At 43.4% G+C, this 19,960-nt stretch overlaps 1 protein-coding gene across 4 annotated transcripts in view; it reads left to right on the forward strand.

Moving 5' to 3' along the window:
* The window catches only part of RPS24 (ribosomal protein S24), a 159,552-nt gene that overhangs the window by 48,190 nt on the left and 91,402 nt on the right, over nt 1–19,960 (forward strand). The gene's annotated exons all lie outside the window — the stretch shown is intronic.

The raw sequence follows: 19,960 nt of genomic DNA on the forward strand, positions 1-19,960 counted from the left end.
TTTAGCAGGGGAATTCCTGATCTGTTCCTGGTGCTTATTTGAACAGGGGGAAAAGATCATCGGAGAGTGTACTAGGCAGAAAAATGCCCCCCACCTTGTCCTAAAATGTCTATGTCCTCATCCCAGCAACCTGTGAATTACCCTATATGGTGAAAGGGACTTTGCAGATGTGATGAAGGTTAAGTAAAGACCTTGAGATAGGGAAATTATTCTGGATTATCCAGTTGGGCCTAATCTAATCACATGAGTTCTTGAAGGTGGAGAGCCTTTCCGGGCTGCCATCAGAGAGAGATGGGATGACTAGGATGATGGAAGAAGAGGCAGGAAAAATGAGAGGTGTGAAAGGGGCTTGGTTTACCATTGCTGGCTTGGAATATGGAGGAAGGGGCCATGATCTGAGCAGAGCAGGTGGCCTCTAGATGCTGGGAATAGCAAGGAAGCAGATTCTCCCCTAAAGCCTCTAGAAAGGGACACAGCCCTGCTGATACCTTAATTTTGGCCCAGGAGATCTGTGCTAGATGTCTGACCTACAGAAGTGTAAGGCAATCCATCTGTGTTGTGGTAAGCCACTGTTTGTGGTAATTTATTATGGCAGCAATAGGAAACAAATACAGAGACACCGGCTTGGAAAGAGTACAGCGTTTTGGCAAAATAAAACTGCATGAGTTGCTCATGAGTTGAGTGGACCTCTTGGAACATAGTCAGGCTTAAGCCATTCTGCTAAGACCCTGGATGCAGGGGAAAGAAGCTTAGCAGCCAGAGGCTTTCAGGTATATCCCCCTTGGGGATGTGTGGTGGAGAGTTCTCTTTCCTGTAGGGCCTCCTGAAGAGCTCATTCATGTATTCCAGGATCAGTTTGGGATCTACCACATAGAGACTGAAGAATTCCATGGAAGAGCCATTAGCCACCTACATCATTTAGGCAGGCTAGGTTATGCTAAGTAAACACACAGCCCCCAAATCTTAGAGCTTTATGACAATGGAGATATATTCCCTGTTCCTTCCCATGTCTATCTCTACTCATCCTAGTGGGATCTGTCCTCACGTGTCATTTGCTAAAGCAAGCCATGTGGCTGCACCTAATTTCAAGGGGACAGAAAAGGGTAATCCAACATGTGCTGGGGTTAGAGCTGGGGATATTTATTGATCAGCACTAATGTATACCAGTCCCCTTTTCTTTTTTATCCTTTCCCGGCCCAAAAGCTCCCAAGGAGAAAGGGCCCCAGGAGAGGAAGGGGGAGGAGAATGGAAGAGCAGAGCATATGCATTTCCTCTTGGCAAGACTCTCAGGTTGATACCTGGCTGGTATGTGAAGGGTGTGCGTGCTAAATGAGATAGGCGATTGAGATTTTTTTTTTTTTTTGTTTAGATTTTATATATTTACTTGAGAGAGAGAGAGAGAGAGAGAAAGGACAAGCATGAGTGAGGGGCAGAGGGAGAGGCAGACTCCCTGCTGAGGAGGGAGCCCAATGGAGCTCAATCCCAGGACTCCGAGATCACAACCCGAGCCGAAGACAGATGCTTAACCGACTGAGCCACCCAGGCGCCCTGGTGAATGCGATTTTAAACCAGACTGGAATTTCCACTTAGATACTGAAAATGAAAGGAGACTGAGGGGTCTTCCTGAGATGTCATTATAAAACAGGAATGTGAGATTCATCAGGGCATGAATGAAGGCAGTACTTTGAAAGCCGTTTTTTAACGTCTGGCTAGTTTCAGACTCTACTGAGTCCCAACTATGCATGCATTAAATCCTCAGAATGATCCTCTGAATCAGTCCCTTTTACCTTCATTTTACATATCATAAAACTGAGGCTCAGAGAGGGTAAGTAACGTGCCCAGTGGCACACAGCTCCAGCAGCTAGCCAAAACTCAAAAACTCAGACTTGTCTGACTCCAAGTACACTTTTTTTTTTTTTTTGAGAGAGAGAGAGCGAGCACAAGCAGGGGGAGCAGCAGAGGGAGAGGGAGAAGCAGGCTCCCCGCCGAGCAGGGAGCCAGATGTGGGGCTCGATCCCAGGACCCTGGGATCATGACCCGAGCCGAAGGCAGCCGTTTAACCGACTGAGCCCCCCAGGCGCCCCCCAAGTACACTTTAAAAAGCCATACTTGCTGTGCTGTCACACTACTCTGATGTAAGTGGAGTACTACTACTTTTGGAGTGGACAAAGAGAGACACGCTCACGCTGTGAGTTAGCCCTTTGTGGGTAGAGGGGTAAAATTAGAAAGATCCTCAGGATGTAGCCAGAGAGAATGGACGTTTCTGGGACACCTACCATGTGCCAGGCCCTGCCACATACTTGGCATACATTATCTCAATTTAACTCCCAGGGCCATTCCATTCCAGTTTTGCAGATGAGTCAAACCGAGCCATAAAGAGATGACTTGACTTGTCCAGTGTCACACAAGTAATAGGCAAGATTTGAATCCAATTCTGCCAGATTTTCGAAACTCCTTCCATCCAGCAACGATTTCCCAGTGAATGAGTTTTGGAGGAGGCCACTGTCTGGTGGGACAGTCTTGAGGAAGGCCTCCAGGCCAAGAGGACATAATAGAAACAGGGAGGGTGACAAGTGAAGGTGCACAGACAAGAGCTTGGGGCCAGGAGTAGGCAGGTCTGACTGGCACAGAGAGTGTGTGAGAACAGTGGGGGCAGGAAGAAAAGCAGTTTGGAGACAGGTGGGGAGTTGTTGGGAATGTCAGGTTGAGGAGTTTGGCTTTGTTTCCTCAGGCCACGGGAGACCATTTGCAGTGAGGTCTAGTGTGCATTTGGAAGAGGAACAGGAAGCCTGGAGTGTGGGGCTTCTGGGGCTTTCTGCCATCCTTCCCCCGCAGCAGGTGGAAAACTGGAAAGGGCTAGTTTAGGCAGAAATGTCCCTCAAGACGAAGTATGGTCAGGGGTGGGGGAGGGGGATTTCAGATCCAGCAGGACAGGCAACAGAAGGCACTGAAGTACTGAGGGTGCATAAGGCAGAGGAAAGATTGTGGCTTTGGCACATGACCGACCTCTTTCAGGTCTCAGCTCTGTGAACCTGGACACATAACTTGCTTTGATGACATTGAAATTAAATGAGCTCTGTGTGAGAGAACCTGCAGATTTCCTCACTTTAACATGCTTCAAAAAGTAGCCCCTTTAGTATCTGTGTCTGACCTTCTTGAGGAGCCCCTTTCCTACTGGGGAACAGGGAAACCTCACATGTCTATTGACAGGCTCCACTAGCCTATTCAGTCACCTTTCAGTGAAAATGTTCCCACTCTTCATTTCTGTCTTTCTCTCAGAGCTGGCTTAAATAGTTCCTTTGGGATTAATGAATAACTCTTTTCTTTAAGTAAATGTCTGGTCTTTCAGAGTTTTCACTTCTTTCCCTTCTTCTGTCCAAGATGGCACCTGGGTATTTGAGGGCTTCACTGCATTCTCCAGGTAACAGAGGGCCGGGCCTTGGATTTGCATGGTGTCTTCCATATCCAGGAGCTAGTCTGGTCTGCTCCCTGGACTGGTGGCCACTAGGTGAGGCTGATCTCTTCCGGCCTTCTGGGTGATATGCTGGTGGAGGCTGTGGTTTTGGCCATTTGTCCTCAGGTCACAAAGAAGTTCCTGTCCACGATGGCCTCTTTCTCTTGATCCTAGGCCTCTGCCCTCTCAGTACCTTTGTGTACCCTCCTTTGATCGCCTCTTTGGTGGAGGGTCAGGGGTTCTGCCTCAGACTCATTCCTCTGGCCACTTCCTACAGTTGCTGCTCTGCCATCACCCTCTGCCATGTTGGAAAGCTTTTGGGTGGCTTTTCTTAAAGAAAAACTCTTGCTGCTAGACATGGGAAGTGAGTGGGCCTTTAGTTGTTTGGATGGCTTTGGCTTTCCCCTCGACCTATCTAATTTATCTCTTCAACCTGAGACTGCAGTTAGGGGGGGAAGGTGTAACACAATGGCCTGAGCTCCCCTCCCCCACTCCCTCCCTCCCTCCATCTTTTGTTCTCACAGCTTTGTGAATGTGAAGGGATGAACATCCTGACTTCTACTTTGGGGAAATATGGTACCACAAGTCATGTGGTTCAGGGGTACTGACTCCATGCTAAACTCCAGGGACAGACAGATAACTAAGGCCTGGACAACTACCCCATTCCTTTCGCCTGGCCAGTGACTGGTTCAGGGATGGACTTGTGACCATATTTGTGCAATGAGAGATAGCTCTGGGAACTTATTAGAACTTATAACAGAGGAGTGCCTGGATGGCTTAGAGAGTTAAGCATCCAATTCATGATCTTAGCTCAGGGTTGTAAGATTGAGCCCTGCTTTGGGCTCCGTGCTCAGTAGGGAGTCTGCTTGTCCCCCTCCCTCTGCCCCTCCCTGTGCTCTCTCACTCTCTCTCAAATAAATAAATCTTAAAAAAAAAAAAGCTTATAATAGGGGTGCCTGGGTGGCTCAGTCAGTTAAGCATCTGCCTTTGGCTCAGGTTATGATCCCAGGGTACTGGGATTGAGCCCCATGTTGGGCTCTGTGCTCATCAGAAAGCCTGCTTCTCCCTCTCCCCCTGCTTGTGCTCTTTCTCTCTCTCTCAAATAAATAAATAAAATCTTTTTTTTTTTTTAAAGATTTTATTTATTTATTTGACAGAGAGCTAGCAAGAGCAGGAACACAAGCAGTGGGAGAGGGAGAAGCAGGCTTCCCGCCGAGCAGGGAGCCCGATGTGGGACTCAATCCCAGGACCCTGGGATCATGACCTGAGCCGAAGGCAGACGCTTAACGACTGAGCCACCCAGGCGCCCAAATAAATAAAATCTTTAAAAACAAAACAACTTATAGCAGAGAAGCTCCTTTAAAAAATTTTAACAATTAAATATAATTTACATAGAGGGAAATGCACTGATCTTTAGTGTTTAGTGTGAAGAGCTTTGACAAATGGGGGCGCCTGGGTGGCTCAGTCAGTTAAGCGGCTGCCTTCGGCTCAGGTCATGATCCCAGGGTCCTGGGATCGAGCCCCACATCGGGCTCCCTGCTCGGCGGGAAGCCTGCTTCTCCTTCTCCCACTCCCCCTGCTTGTGTTCCCTCTCTCGCTGTGTCTCTCTCTGTCATATAAATAAATAAAATCTTAAAAAAAAAAAAGACCTTTGACAAATGTATACACATTTGTGTAACTAGCACCCAAATAAAGGTATAGATCATTCCCATCACCCTCAGAAGTTCCCTAGGCCCTTTTCCAGTCAATCCCAGAAAGTCTCTTCTTGTCCCTTTCTAGTCAATCACTCTCTTCCCAGTACACACAGTAAAGGCAATCATTATTCTGACTTTTATCATTATAGATTACTTTTCCTGTTCTAGAACTTTTCATTTTGGATTTTTCATTCTGTTCCACTTATCTATTTGCCTATACTTAATCCAACATCACAGTACCTTGATATATTGCCTTGGAGTTAAGCAGTATAAATGTTTTAATTTTGTTCTTTTTCAAGACTGTTTTTGTTAGTTAGGTCCTTTGAATTTTCATATATATTTTAGAATTACCCTTCCAATTGTTCAACACAGCATGCTGGGATTTTGATTGGAATCTCAATAAATCTGTAAATCAATTTGGAGAAAGCTGACATCTTATCCATATTGAATCTTCCAAACCATGAATATGGTATATCTCTCCTTTTTTTTTTTTTTAAGGTTTTCTTTCATTCCTCTCAGCAATATTTTGTTCTCAATGTAGAAGTCTTTTATTATGTTCATTACCAAGTATTTTATATTTCGTGATGCTATTATAAAAGGTATTTTTAAAAATTTCATTTTCCAGTTGTTTGTGGCTGGTATAGATGTTCTCTCTTTAGTGTCTGCTAAGCTGGTGGGAGGTGAGTCATGCAAGAGACATCATGGGGAGATGGTCTCCCTGATAGTGAATTCAAAACAGAGGGGAGAAGAGCTGAAAGATGGAGGGTGGGGGTGGGGCAGGAAACAGAGGAAGAGACAGAGACAGGGAGAGAGATAGAAGGAGAGAGCTCTGAAGAAAAGATCTGAGCTCCTAGATTCCATATTGGCTGAAGCCAGGTCTACCATGGATATTACTGGAGACCATAAATTTATTTATTTTTGCTGAAGCCATTTTGAGCTAGATTCCTCTCACTTGCAACTGAAGGAGTCCTGACTAATCCAGTGTCTGACTTGGCCCAGCCTTGCAGACTAGTGTGTAGCTGGGTATGAGTTCCATGCCAGTGAAGAAAAGACACAACATGGATCACCAATTTATTCTCTCTTCCCATGAGTGAGAGCTATGGGGCTTCGGGTTTCCTCATGAGGTAAGGAACTATGAAGTGAGCCCACTGTTTAATTCTTTCCTTTTCTTTTCTTCTTTTTCCTCCCTTTCTCCCTCACTTCTTTCTTTCCTTCCTTCTTTCCCTCCAAAGCACAGTCTAAACCTCTATAAAAGAATTTAAAAACCAACATTGCCTCTGTTAGCTGGTCTGTGGTCCTGCCATTTGAGATACAACAGATCTCCTCAGTTTTGCTGAGGAACGTGGGATTTATTTTTGTCCCTCCTCGGGCCTGTGGCATCACAAAAAGCACTCTAGCTTTTGAGGGCTGCTTTCTCTGCAACCCAGGGAATGCTGCTGCCTCTCATTAAATTCTTTCAGTTTAGACTGTCCCTCTGGTGGTGGGGGAAGGACTTGGGGGTAGGAGTGGGGGAATGTGTATATGGGAAGCACTTGCTATTTTTGCCACTAGGTTAGCCACCCATCCACCCAGTCATCCATTCTCTGAGCTCTGAACGTTTCATGGAAAGAAAGGTAAAATATGCACTGTGTTCCATATACATTATCTTATTGGATTTCTACTGCAACCCTTTGAGGTGGGCATTATTACCCTCATTTTTTCAGGCGAGGAAGCTGAAGCTTAGAGCATGTAAGCCACATGTTAAGTCCAGACAATGAGAAGGTGACAGAGCTGACATTTAAACCTCCAGTGCCCCTGCTCTTTGTATTCTGAGAAGCTGTCTTGGTTTCCTGTGTATGAGGGCCATGCTGAGCAGTGCAGGAGATGGAGGGAGGATGAACACTGACCAGGTGTGAATCTTGTCCTCCAACCCAGCAGCCCATTAGAGGAGCTGACAATGAGTAAATAACTGAATGCAGAGGAGAAGGAGGAGCATCTAAATGTAATGATGTGAATCTTTGGGATACAGGGACCAAAAAAATGAGAATTTCAGGGACGTCGCAAAATCCTAAGTTATTCTTATGACTTCCAATGTTCTTCATTCTCTTTATGCATTTTTATATATAACTAAACGTTTTGATGAAGAAATATTGTTAGTAGAGTAGAACTATAGCCTATCATGTGTATTAAAACACAGGAAAATGCCAGTGAACATAATTGGGTAGTGTCTGAATAATGTCACATTGAGATCTCCTAGCAAGGTTAGCACCACTAAGGAATTCCTTGTCTTCCAAAACTTGTTATTTCTTGGAACATAGGATTTATGTAAAATATACTGTGCATATAAACTTATTAATATTTATTTTATTCGCAAGAATAACTCACCATTAGCAGCAAAAAGGGCATCAAACACACACTGATAACACAAAAGCCTTGAGCAAGACTGACTCACGTCAACCTTAATCTTCAACTCTGCCTGTCACCCCTTCCTACTCTTGCTTTGACTTGACATTGGCAGATTCCTTCAAACCAGTAATGCCTCTATACTAATAAGCTTTGATTCTCACAGGGGAATATGATACTGTTTCTGGTTTTCTTAGTTGCTTTTTCTCAGGAGTTGAGATCTGGAAGAGTATTTAAATTTCCTGAGAAAGAACAGGAAGGAGTTTCTGAATGGAGACCCTGGTCTTGAGGAAGGTCCACATACAAGATAGTGGGTTTGGGGAAGGTAAATATAATGGGCAGCTGCAGGACTCACAGAAGACTTCCTATGGGAGCTGGCACGTGAGCTGGGATATGAAGGGTGGGCAGGATTTAGAGATTGAGGTGGGCATAAGAGTAGGGAGAAAGGCATTCCAGGTGGACTGCACAGCTTGAGCGAAGTAAGACCGAGAAGCTGGAAACTGGGGATACACCAGGCAATTAGATTGACCTTGAGCAGAGTGTTTGTGAAAGGGGGTGGTTAACAATACAATTGGAAGGGTAGAGTGGGGCTAAATCCACAGGGAGGGAGGCTCATGCATCATTTACATCTCTCTGTCCTGTAAAGTAGGTATTCCAGGGTTATTTGTTTCTTTTGTGATGAGGAGATTGAGGCTCACGACTTGCTTAAGGTCACATGGGTAATAAGTGGTAGAAATTGGGGAAGATGAACTCTATAGAACACATAGTCCAGTGTCTTGTTCATCACCAGCACACACTGGAAGTCTCTGGAATGAGGCAGTCCTTGGGATTTCTTAAATGTCTGTTGAGTTGAACTGATGTGTAGAAATTGAAGGGAAATTAGGTTTTGGTTAAATATGAGCAAATGCTTTCAGGAAAAACAGACTTCTGCAGCAAGTTGTTTTAACCCCCCCTCTTTTTTTTTGAGGTCTGTATCTTTCTGTCATTTATCTATGTTTTATTGATGTGAATTTATAACTGATCATTGTTCCCTCTTCCTTTTGGCCACAAGGAAGTCTAATGTCAAATTTGTGGCTCTATAAAATGGGATGGTTTGCCTTTCTGCATGCTAATCTTAGCCCTTGCTTTGTTTCTTCCTGCCTTTCTGTCCCTTTGCTGTTCATTTTCTCGTTCAGCATTTGATATATTCATTCAAGCTGCCTCAAATTTGGATATAGTTAACTAATCTATAACTAATTGGGCACAGACTAAGAAATGCTAAGTCAGATGTGCAGAACAATGTAATATGCTGCCTTGTGAGGTCATGAGCTCACTGCCATCAGAGGTGTGTAAGAAAAGACTGAAGCATCGTTTGGCTCAAAGATCCCTTTGGTTCTGAGATTTTCTGATTATAAGAGTTGGGAATAGGTCATCCTTTCACTGCATCTGCAGCCATCCCCCCAACAAGCTGCACCCCGGTGCCCAGAGTAAAATCCTCATCCTCTTGCCGGCCTGAGGTCCTTTGGCTACACAGCCTAATGAGACTCTGGGGGCTGGGGATGCAGGCTGCCTGGCACTGGGGCAACACTGCAAATGACATTAATAGCATGTGACTAGCAGTGGATTGATTGAGTAAGCAGATGTTAAGGTTTTGGCTGATAATGATTCATTACTATTTGGGAAAAACCTGATAGGGATGCTCTCACTCTAAGAATTAATTAGTTTATGCTTCATCAGTCGTATTGAGCAGAGTGTAAATGGCCCTTCTGAGTACAGAGCTCTCCAGTTAGGGGAATTAGCATTCCTTCCACCCAGCAAGACATGGGAACAGTGAGCTTCCTTCCATGGAAGAACAGGCAGAGGGGGAGGGGAGGAACAAGAGACGGAAAAGCGTGCATACCTGATGTTTGCCTTTCCAGCTTCCATCCCTCTTCCTCCGCAGCTTATCATTTGGAGATGTTCCCCTTTGCCACTCTCAGTCTATGCTAGGGCGGGGCTGCTCCCTAGCCCAAGTTGGGAGGGAGACCATGTGACCAAAGCTGGGCCAATCAGTGTACGGCATCTCCTGGGCCACAGTGATTGGCTCACGGATGTACCTGTGTGACCCAATGAGAATACCCTGAGACTCAGTGAGACATTAGCTGGGAACCTAGGGAAGCCCATTCTCTCACTGTTCCCGAAGGGGTGTGAGGTAGGAGCTGCAGCAGCCATTTTGTGATTCCAGCCTGCAAGCCATTGAATCGTTCCCAGCGTTTGAGCCTCCCCAGCTGGGACTACGGGGAGCAGAGACAGCTGTCCCCACTGAAACCTATCTAAATTATAGATTCATGAGCAAAAAGAAGACCATTGTTGTTTTAAGCTACTAAGTTAGGGGCGATTTGTTACATATCAATTGACCAGAACAGCGTATTTTCCATATTTTGGACTGTAGACCAATCTTTCCTTATTGCAACCCTCATCATCTTACCTTTTTGTGTAAAAATTCCTCAGAAGCCTGCTGGTTAAAGACCAGACACCTTTGTGTGGTATTCAAGGCCTTTCTGGTGCTACCTCTGAGATCTCATCTCCCTGCCCTTCCTCTCAGGACTCCTGTCCTTCTGTCACACGGAACTGCTTGTGGTTCCCTAAATAGCTCATGCTCTCTCAGGCAGACGCATGCTGTTTCCTCTGCCCGGAGTGCCTGTCTGTCCCTACCAGATGACATCTCTGTGGAGGATTCCCTCCCTTCTCTTTTCTCTTTTTCGAACTCCCGTTAGTCAAATGTTGGAGCCCATAGATTAATTACTGTATTTTCTAATTCAACTATTTTTGTACCTGTTCTTTGATTTGCGATATGGAGAATTTCCCTTACTTTATCTTCCAACTCTTCTTTTTTATTTTATTTTATTTTAAAGATTTTATTTATTTATTTGAGACCGAGAGAATGAGAGAGACAGAAGCACATGAGAGGGGGGAGGGTCAGAGGGAGAAGCAGGCTCCCCGCCGAGCAGGGAGCCCGATGCGGGACTCGATCCCGGGACTCCAGGATCATGACCCGAGCCGAAGGCAGTCGCCTAACCAACTGAGCCACCCAGGTGCCCCCCAACTCTTCTTTTTTAAAGTGATTTTTTGAAAAAAGATTTTATTTATTTGACAGAGAGAGAGAGAGCACAAGCAGGGGGAGCGGCAGGCAGAGGGAAGAGGGAGAAGCAGACTCCCTGTGGAGCAGGGAACCCAATGCGGGGCTCAATCCCAGGACCCCAGGATCATGACCTGAGCCGAAGGCAAGATGCTTAACGACTGAGCCACCCAGGGACTCCTGCACCAATCCTTTTTATGAACTTCTACCATGTGAAGTTTCTAAACAAATGGAAACATGACCATTGCTAAATTAAGTACAAAGGGTCATTCTTGGCAGCACAAGCCTCCCCAGTGTGAATCCACCACCCTCCCCTAGCCTTTCTTACTGTTGCCTCAGACTCCTCCCCCTCTTGCCCTATCCAAGCCACACCCTTATAGGCTGGTCCCCCAGTCCTGCTTCTCCATGGCTGATTGGAACAGCTCCTGGACATAGGCCCCAGGCCCATCATTGATAATTATATTATAGCACATGGCACTCTCAGGCACCTGGGGAGTCCTTCTCTGACTCTTTTGTTGCTGTCTTGCTGAGCTTTAAATCCTTTTAACAAAATATACTTTTCTCTTGTTTGTATCTTGGCTCCCATCAAACTCATAAACCCCTGGGAGGCAGGGACTGTGGCTTAGTCATCTTTGTTCCCTCCAGAAGACTGGTGAAGCACTTTACACTGCTAAGCTGGATGGAACAACCTGGAGATGGGTAGACCTTGTTGAGGTTTCAGCTCCCCCAGTTGATGGCTGTGTGTCCTTGGGTAATTAAATTAACTTCTCTGGGCCATCACTTCCTTTTGTGCATTTTGTGACTCAAATAGGATATGCCAAACCCTGCACAAACCTAAGGCCTGGTGAAAGTAAGTTTTCACTGAGGACATGTTGCTGATGAGGTAAGCTGCTCATTAGTCTGATGATAAGAATTTCCTGCAGGATGGATGGATTATGAGAGCCGAAACCCCAGGGACCTACCAGAGAGGCTTTGGCAGTTGCAGGTATTGTGGAATTGGCAGGATGGTCACATGTGGAGGTGGTAGGCAGGTGGCCAACGTGACAGGAATTTTGAGTGTAGCTTTTTTGGGAGGATGATGGTGAATGACCAGGATGGAGTAGTTATGAGGGGAGCAAATTTGGGAGCCAGATGAAGCATTAAAATCTGGAAAATGTGAAGTTTGAAGGGTGGAGGCTCCCATACAGATGTCCTACCAGGCAGTTGGAAGTGTGCAACTCCTGGCCGAGAGCAAATCTGGGCTTTCTCCTGTGTTGAGCTGATTGTTGGTAGCCTAGGAGAGGACGAGATGCCTGAGGGAATGTGGGGACAGATCAGAGAGCTGAGAACAGAATCTCTGGGGAAAAGAGACAGGTTTGGGAGGTTTAGGCTAGAGTAGCACCTGAGAGAGGAGAGTGCTTTGAGTTACAGCAGAGACCAGGAGGACACCATGTCTAGGAGCCCATGAGGTGGAAATTAACAATGAGTGCTGATTGCCGATTGGGAATTTGATGATATTAAGAGGCTTCATGAGTGTTTTTAGGTGTGTTAATGGTATTGCAAAATGATCTCATGTTTGGTATTTGCTTTAAAACAAACTGGGGGGCTGTCTTAAAAGAGACACAATTTAGATTGAAAGATACAGGTAGGTTGAAAGTAAAGGATGGAAAAAGATACACCATGCAAACAGTAACTAAAAGACAGCTGGGTTAGCTATACTATTATCATACAAAAGAGACTTTAGATGGAAAGTATAGGGGACAAAGAAGGACATTTAATAATGATAGAAGGGTAGGAAGGCATAACAATTATAAAAATATATGCCCCTAACAATATAACCTCAAATACATGAAGCAAAAAGGTGACTGAAATGAAGGGAGAAATACACCATTCAAAAGTAACAGTTGGAGACTCCAATACACCACTTTCAATAACAGATAGAATGAGGCAGAGATCGATAAGGAACTATCTACAGAACACTCCATCTAACAAAAGCAAAATACATGTTCTTCTCAAGTGCACATGAAACATTCTCCAGCTTAGAATATTTGCTAGACCATGAAACAATCTCAGTAAGCTTAATAGAATAGAAAAATAGAGAAAGTCAATGAAACAAAAAGTTGGTTCTTTGAAAAGGTCAACAAAATTGACAAACTTTTAGCTAGACCAAGCAAAAAGGGGAAGAATCAGGTGCGTATAGTGAAAAATGAAAAAGGGATGTCACTACTGATCTTACAGAAATAAATAGATTATAGGAGAATAAGATCATGATGGATTTTTCAGAAATAAACCAGATTGTAACTGTGTTATGAACAGCTGTACATCAACAAATTTGATAACCTAGATGAAACAGACAAATTCCTAGAAACACACAAACTACCAAAACTGACTCAAGAGAAATAGAAAATCTGAACAGATCTATAACAAGTAAAAAGATTGAATTAGTAATTAAACTTCCCACAGAGAAAATAATAGTCCCAGATGGCATTACTCATGAATTCTACCAAATATTTAAAGAATAATTAATACCTATCACAATCTCTTTCAAATAGCAGGAGAGGAGGGAACACTCCTGACACATTTTATAAAGTCAGATATCATAATATGTGGATACAAAAACCAGGCAAAGACATCACATCAAAATAAAACTACATACCAGTATCCCTTATAAATATAGATGTAAAAATCTTCAACAGAATTCTAGTAAATTAAATCCAGCCACACATAAAAAGGATCATATACATGATCAAGTGGGATTTATCCCAGGAATGCAAGGTTGGTTAAATATCTGAAAATCATCCAGTGTATTTTATCAATAGAATGAAAAGATAAAAACCACATGATCAGCTCAGTAGACACAAAAAAGGCACTTGACAAAACCCAACACACTTTTATAAATTAAAATCACTCAACAAACTAGGAATAGGAGATGTAGTGGGTGAGGGGCACTTGGGTGATGCAGTTGGTTGGGTGTCCAACTCTTGGTTTTAGCTCAGGTTATGGTCTTGGGGCCCTGAGATTGAGCCCTGCACTGGGCTCTGTGCTGGGCATGGAATCTGCTTGGGATTCTCTCTCCCTGTCCCTCTGCCCTTCCCACTTGTGCTGTCTCTCTCAAATCAATCAATCAATCAATCAATCTTTAAAAAAAAAAAAGATGGCAGGGGGTTGAAGATCGCCCTCCCCAATATGTCCATATTCCAGAACTTGTGAATATTACCTTATATGGAAAAAGTTCTTTTGTAGGTGTAATTAAGTTAAGAATCTAGAGATGAGATCACCCTGGATTATCCAAGTGGCCCCCAAATCCAATGTCCTGCTAAGAGACAGAAAAGACACAGAGACACAGGGAAGAAGGCCATGTGAAGATGGAGGCAGAAATTGGAGTGGTGCAACCATAAGCCACTGAGTGCGTGTGGTCATCAAAAGTGGGATGAGGCAAGAAAGGCTCTCTTGCCTTTAGCAAGATTGCAGGATATAAGATGAAAATACAAAAATCAGTTGAATTTCTATACACTAGCAGTGGACAATCTGAAAATGAAATTAAGAAAGCAATTCCATTTATAATAGAATCAAAATGAACATAATATTTAGGAATAAATTTGACCAAAGAAATGTAAGGCTTGTACAACTAAAACTTCAAGATGTTGTAGGAAGAAATTAAATAAGAGCCAAATAAATGGACAGACTTCCCATGTTCAAGGTTGTTAGAATTGTTAAAATGGCAGTACGTCCCAAATTGACCCACAACTTCCACATAATCCCTGTCAAAATCCCAGCTGGCTTCCCCTCTCCACCAATTGACAAATTGATTTTAAAATTCATGTGCAAATGCCAGGAACCTAGCATAGACAAAAAAGATCTTGAAAAAGAAGGACAAAGTTAGAGGACTCACAGTTCCTGGTTTTAAAATGTACTATAGACTTACAGTAATCTAGACTGTGTAGTACTAGCATAGACATATAGATCAATGGAATAGAATTGAGAGTCCAGAAATAAACCCTCACATTTACAGTCAATTGATTTTTGACAAAGGTGCCAAAATAATTCGACCGGGGGAAGAATATTCTTTTCAACAAATGGTTCTGGGAAACGGAATATCCATGTGCAGAAGAGTGAAGTTAGACCCCTACCTGATAACATTTACAAAAGTTAAGAGTTAAAACTATACATTCTTAGAAGAAAACAGAATTAAATATTTGTGACACTAGGTTAGGCAATAGATATTAGGATGCTAAAATACAAGCAACAGATATATTGGCCATAATAAAAAATATAACAATTTCGTGTTTCCAAGGGCATCAATAAGTAAATGAAAGGAACCCACAGAATGGGAGGAAATATTTACAAAACTATATCTGATAAAGGACTTGTGTCCAGGATAGAGAAAGAACTATTATAACTCAGTAATAAAAAGATAAATAACCCAGTTTAAAAATGGGCAAAAGATATGCATAGACATTTCTCCAAAGAAGATATACAAATGTCCAGCAAGCACATGAAAAGATGCTCAACATCATTCATTCTTAAGGAGAAGCAAATGAAAACCGTGAGACACCACTTCACACCCACTAGAATGACTGTAATAAAAAAGACAATAACAAGTGTCTCAAGGATCTGGAGAAATAGGAACCTTCATGTGTTGCTGGTGGGATTGTAAAATGGCACCCAGCTGTTTTGGAAAACAGTTGTACACTTTCTCAAAAAATATTACACATGGAGTTACCATGTGACCAAGAAATTCTACTCTTAGGCATATATCCAAGAGTACATCCTCTTGAAAGTTCATAGTGGCAGAATTATTTGTAATAACCAAAAGATGGAAGCATTCCAAGTGTCCATCATTGAACAGAAGTAGTATATCCATACAAAGGCATGTTATTCGGCAGTTGAAAGGAATGAAGTATGGATGCATGCTACCACATGGATGAATCTTGAAAACATTATGCTAAATGGAAGAAGTCTGTTACTAAAGATCACAAATTGTATGATGTCATTTATGTTAAATATGCAGATAGACAAATCCATAGAGACAGAAAGTAGATTAGTGGTTGTCAAGGGCTAGGTGGAGGGGAGAATGGGGAACGACTGATAATAGGTAAAGGGTTTCTTTTGGGGCAGTGATGAAAATGTTTTAAAATTAGACAGTGGTGGGGCAGCTGGCTGGCTGAATTGGTAGAGCATGTGACTCTTCATCTCAAGGTCATGAGTTCAAGCCCCACGTTGGGTGTAGAGCTTACTTAAAAAAATAAAATAAAATTACATTAAAAATATAATTGGATAGTGGTGATATTATAGAACTATGTGAATATACTAAAACCCACTGATTGTACACTTTGAAAGATTGAATGTTATGGTAGGTCAATAAAGCTGTTAGACATTTGAAATTATTTAAAACTAAATAAAATTAATAGTGTAGTTACTCAGTCACACGAACCACATTGTAAGGGCTCATAGCCATATGTGGCTAATGGCTATCATACTGTACAGTATGGGTCATCGCAGAAAGTTCTGTTGGACAGCCCTGCAATTGCCGGATGGCAGCTACAGAGCCCGGCGGGCACTGCACACCCTCCTAGACAGCTTCCAGTGAGGACTGTAAGTGATGTATCAGTGCACTGGTTACTTCTTGGGATGAAGCTGATGAAAATCTGTGTCTGTATTGCCCCCTTATAGGATGCAGTACTTGGCTTGGTTGAAAATATGCATGTGAGCATGATAAAAGAGATGAAACAAATATACCAAAGCATCAGGTGTGATTATTTTGAGTAAGGGGAATATGGGCCATCATCTTGCTTCTGGCTATTTGTAGTGGATGATTCAGCTAGAGTTCTTGTCTCTCCTCCTACCCCCTTCGTGGTCCAGGTGACATTGTTTGAATTCCTAGAAATCGCCATGCCTCTGAAGCTATGGCACTCTGTTTGGATTTCCTCATCCCATGAACCAGTTAAGATGACTTGAACTGGGTTTGTATAAGTCAATAATGGTGAACACTGGGGGCTGGGATCAGGGGCTTCGTTATACTAGAGTCACTACTCAAAAAAAAAAAATCCCATTGACACAGTGAATGGTGGTCAGCAGTATTATCTGATGCAGATGTTCAGAAATATGCCAGTTAACTTGGCAATGTCTGGGATGGGGGCGCTTTTTAGGAAAAGGTTGTGGAGAAAACCCAGAAAGTGAGGGGTGTTAGGAGTGAGGAAGGTGGAGGCATCAGTACAGATGTCTTTTCTCGAAGATTTTGGGGGCTTAGGAAATAATAGTAATTGAAAGGAGTTTTGATTAAGTAAATTGTCTATAGTCTCTCTATATATTTGAAATATTTTTTCAATTAAAAGTAATATAAGTTGGGGCGCCTGGGTGGCTCAGTCGGTTGGGCGACTGCCTTCGGCTCAGGTCATGATCCTGGAGTCCCGGGATCGAGTCCCGCATTGGGCTCCCTGCTCGGTGGGGTGTCTGCTTCTCCCTCTGGCCCTCCCCTGTCTCATGCTCTCTCTCTCTCATTCTCTCTCTCTCAAATAAATAAATAAAATCTTAAAAAAAAAATAATATAAGTTGAAAATTGGAAAAATAAAGAAGAGTAGAATGACAAAAACAAACCATTACCCATTGTTCTGCTGAGAAAGGACACCATTATTAGTGTTTTTGTGGGTTTTCTGTCAGTCTTTATTCTTTACCTGTTTATCTCTACATATTAGAGTCTACTTCATGCACAACTTTGTTGTCTGCTTTTGACACTGCATATTATTTCCTTGTGTTGATAGCATCATATAATTAGAGTATCTCATTGTATCTATCTCATTCTATCTCATTGTATAGTAAGTCATTTTTCCATTTGGGATAATTAAGCTGAGGGAATGAGATCCCACGGAAGGGGACAGTATATGGACAAGGATCCCCATCCAGGTTAGCGCTGGAAGGGAGGAGTAAGGCCAGGCCTCACTTGAGGAGTTGTGTGGGAGCACAAGTGAAGGATGACTGAAGACAAATTTTGAGTTTGAGAAGGTTGCTGTTGAAGAAAATCATGTCAAAGGGCCTCTGTAAAGTAAGAGAGAAAATTTAGAACAGCTGAGGTGGGGAATTTGGTTGGGAGTTGACAAGAACTGGGTTGAAAGGGTTTTCGGAGGAGCAATGAGGAAATTCAGCTGAGCCTGGGATTACTTGAGGCCAACTTTTCCTGAATTAATCAGCCACTGAACTCCCTCCTGATTAAGGATAAGATTGGGTGCGGTGTTTGGGCTGAGTCTGCTCCACTGGTTAGAATCCTTAATGATGGAGGTGGATGGCTTTGTGGTTAAGAAGGTGGGCTCAGGGGCAACCACCTGGATCTGAATCCTGGGTCTGCCATTTACTGGTTGTGTGGACTTTGGCAAATTACTTAACTTCTTTGTGTCTTGATTTCTTCACCTGTAGTATACACAGTGATATTAATATCTATTTCTTAATATTTGTTAGGATTAAGTGAGAAAATCTATGTTAAGCATTTACATCAGTGTATGGAACATAATAAGTATTAAATAAATATTAGCTATTATTATGATTGAGTTGGTTGCAGGTAACAGAAACTCAGTATAACTAGATTAGGGAAAAGGATGGATTTATTGACTCTTCTAAGTGAAAAGTATAAGAAACCAGGTGTTGCTGGATCCATTTTATTCTCTGGAATATCTTGAGACTTCACTTTCTTCTGTGTAGGTTTACTTTTCACGCAGGCTATCTGGAAGATGACCACCAGCTTCTCTGTGTTTACATCCTATTAGCTGGGCGATGCCCGCAGAAGACAGAGCACCTTTTTCCTGAAAGCTCCAGCAGAGGGCTTTGGAGCTGGTTCTTACTGGCCTGACTGGTGTTCCCAGCCCATCAGTGATCTGACTACTGTGGCCAGGGGAATTCAGTGCTGTCCTTGGCCAGGCCTGAGTCACACTTAACCTTTAGAGCTGAATCACATGGTCTGAGGGTAGGATGGTACCAAAAGATAATGAGGTGTTTTTATTAGAGGAAGGATAAAGGATACCGGGCAAGCAGAAAATCATTTCCACTATACCAGCAGAATGGACAAAGTGGAGAAGGACTGTGGAGAAGGCAGGCAAACAGAAAGAGAATTTGTGCCAGGTGGTGAGGCTACTAAGTGAGTGAGAGAGTGTCATGGAGGGTGGTAGAACTGTTTCCCAAAGTGTGTTCCACTGATTGCCAATTCAAGCAAATGTTAACAGGGGTTTTTGTGACAAGGGTTCCATGGAGGAGGAAGTCTGGGAAATGCCAGTATCTATACTACGAGATTTTTCTCACTTTTAACACACTTTTATACCTGGTGATTCTCAGGACAGAGGTATAGGACCTGCGATTCCCAAATAGATGGGACTGTGGTGCCCTTATTCAGTGGAGCATTTTGTGGGATTAGTATCTGTGGACCATATTTTGGGAAACATGGTAGAAGAGGATGGTGATGAGGTTGGGGAGTGGCAGAAGAGACTTCCGGAGTGTTCGCAGGGGGACAGTGGTCTCCAGGTGGCTGTGGGCACTGAGGAATGGACCCCTTCTCCTCAAGCAGGGAGTCAGAGGTGTAAGGGGAGGTGAGGAGGGTGGGGATGTTGAGGAGTACAGGAACTGGCAAAGCGGTCTATTGAGCAGAATGGCGGGGCTTGGATGGGGGGCAGCCCAGAGTTGGGGGGAGGACAAGATCTCAGGTGGGGAGACCCCCCCGACCCCGTCTCTTAGGATGCTTGGAGCTCTTTTAGCCAGCTTGTTTAGATCTAGAATTTAATCAGAACCTGGTCAGTGAGCTGAATTTGGGAAAATTGGCTTCTCAAGAAATGGATAAGTCATTTAACTGACTGTGGGTAAAGCTGAATCCGGAGGACTTTGAGGCCAGGAGAGCCTGAGGAGTTGATGGCACAATGTTTGCGAAATTACCAACAGAGCTCAGCCATAGAAAGGACTGACTCCTCCCATCACGCAGCAGGGATTCTGGACGCACAGACTTCCTCCACTTTTCCCTCCTCTCCCTCTGCCTTCTGATTTTTGTTCGTTCTGTTCAGATGTTGGCATTGTCATGGCCTATACTAGTTAAGTTCTCTTGTAACCCCAGTTTGTCACATTTCCTAGATTTTGCTCTAGTTAACTGCATTCAGTTTTTGTTTTTGTTTTTTTTTCTGCCAAGTCTTGTATAGCATAGCCCTTGTACTCACAAGTTCTTCTTTTTACCTCTTTTGGATTCATTTATGGGTTGGCTAGATTTTATCACTAGGAAGGGTTTTATGGGTACTACCTTTCTGAGAACTTCTCTGTTGTCTTTATACACGATGACACCTCGGCTGGGTTAATAAGAATTTGGAGTCACATTCTGCTTGCCCCCAC

The sequence above is a fragment of the Mirounga angustirostris genome, unplaced genomic scaffold (assembly GCF_029215605.1).
Source record: "Mirounga angustirostris isolate CCGP_5_RB_7025 unplaced genomic scaffold, mMirAng1.0.hap1 SCAF_6, whole genome shotgun sequence".
Lineage (NCBI taxonomy): Eukaryota > Metazoa > Chordata > Mammalia > Carnivora > Phocidae > Mirounga > Mirounga angustirostris.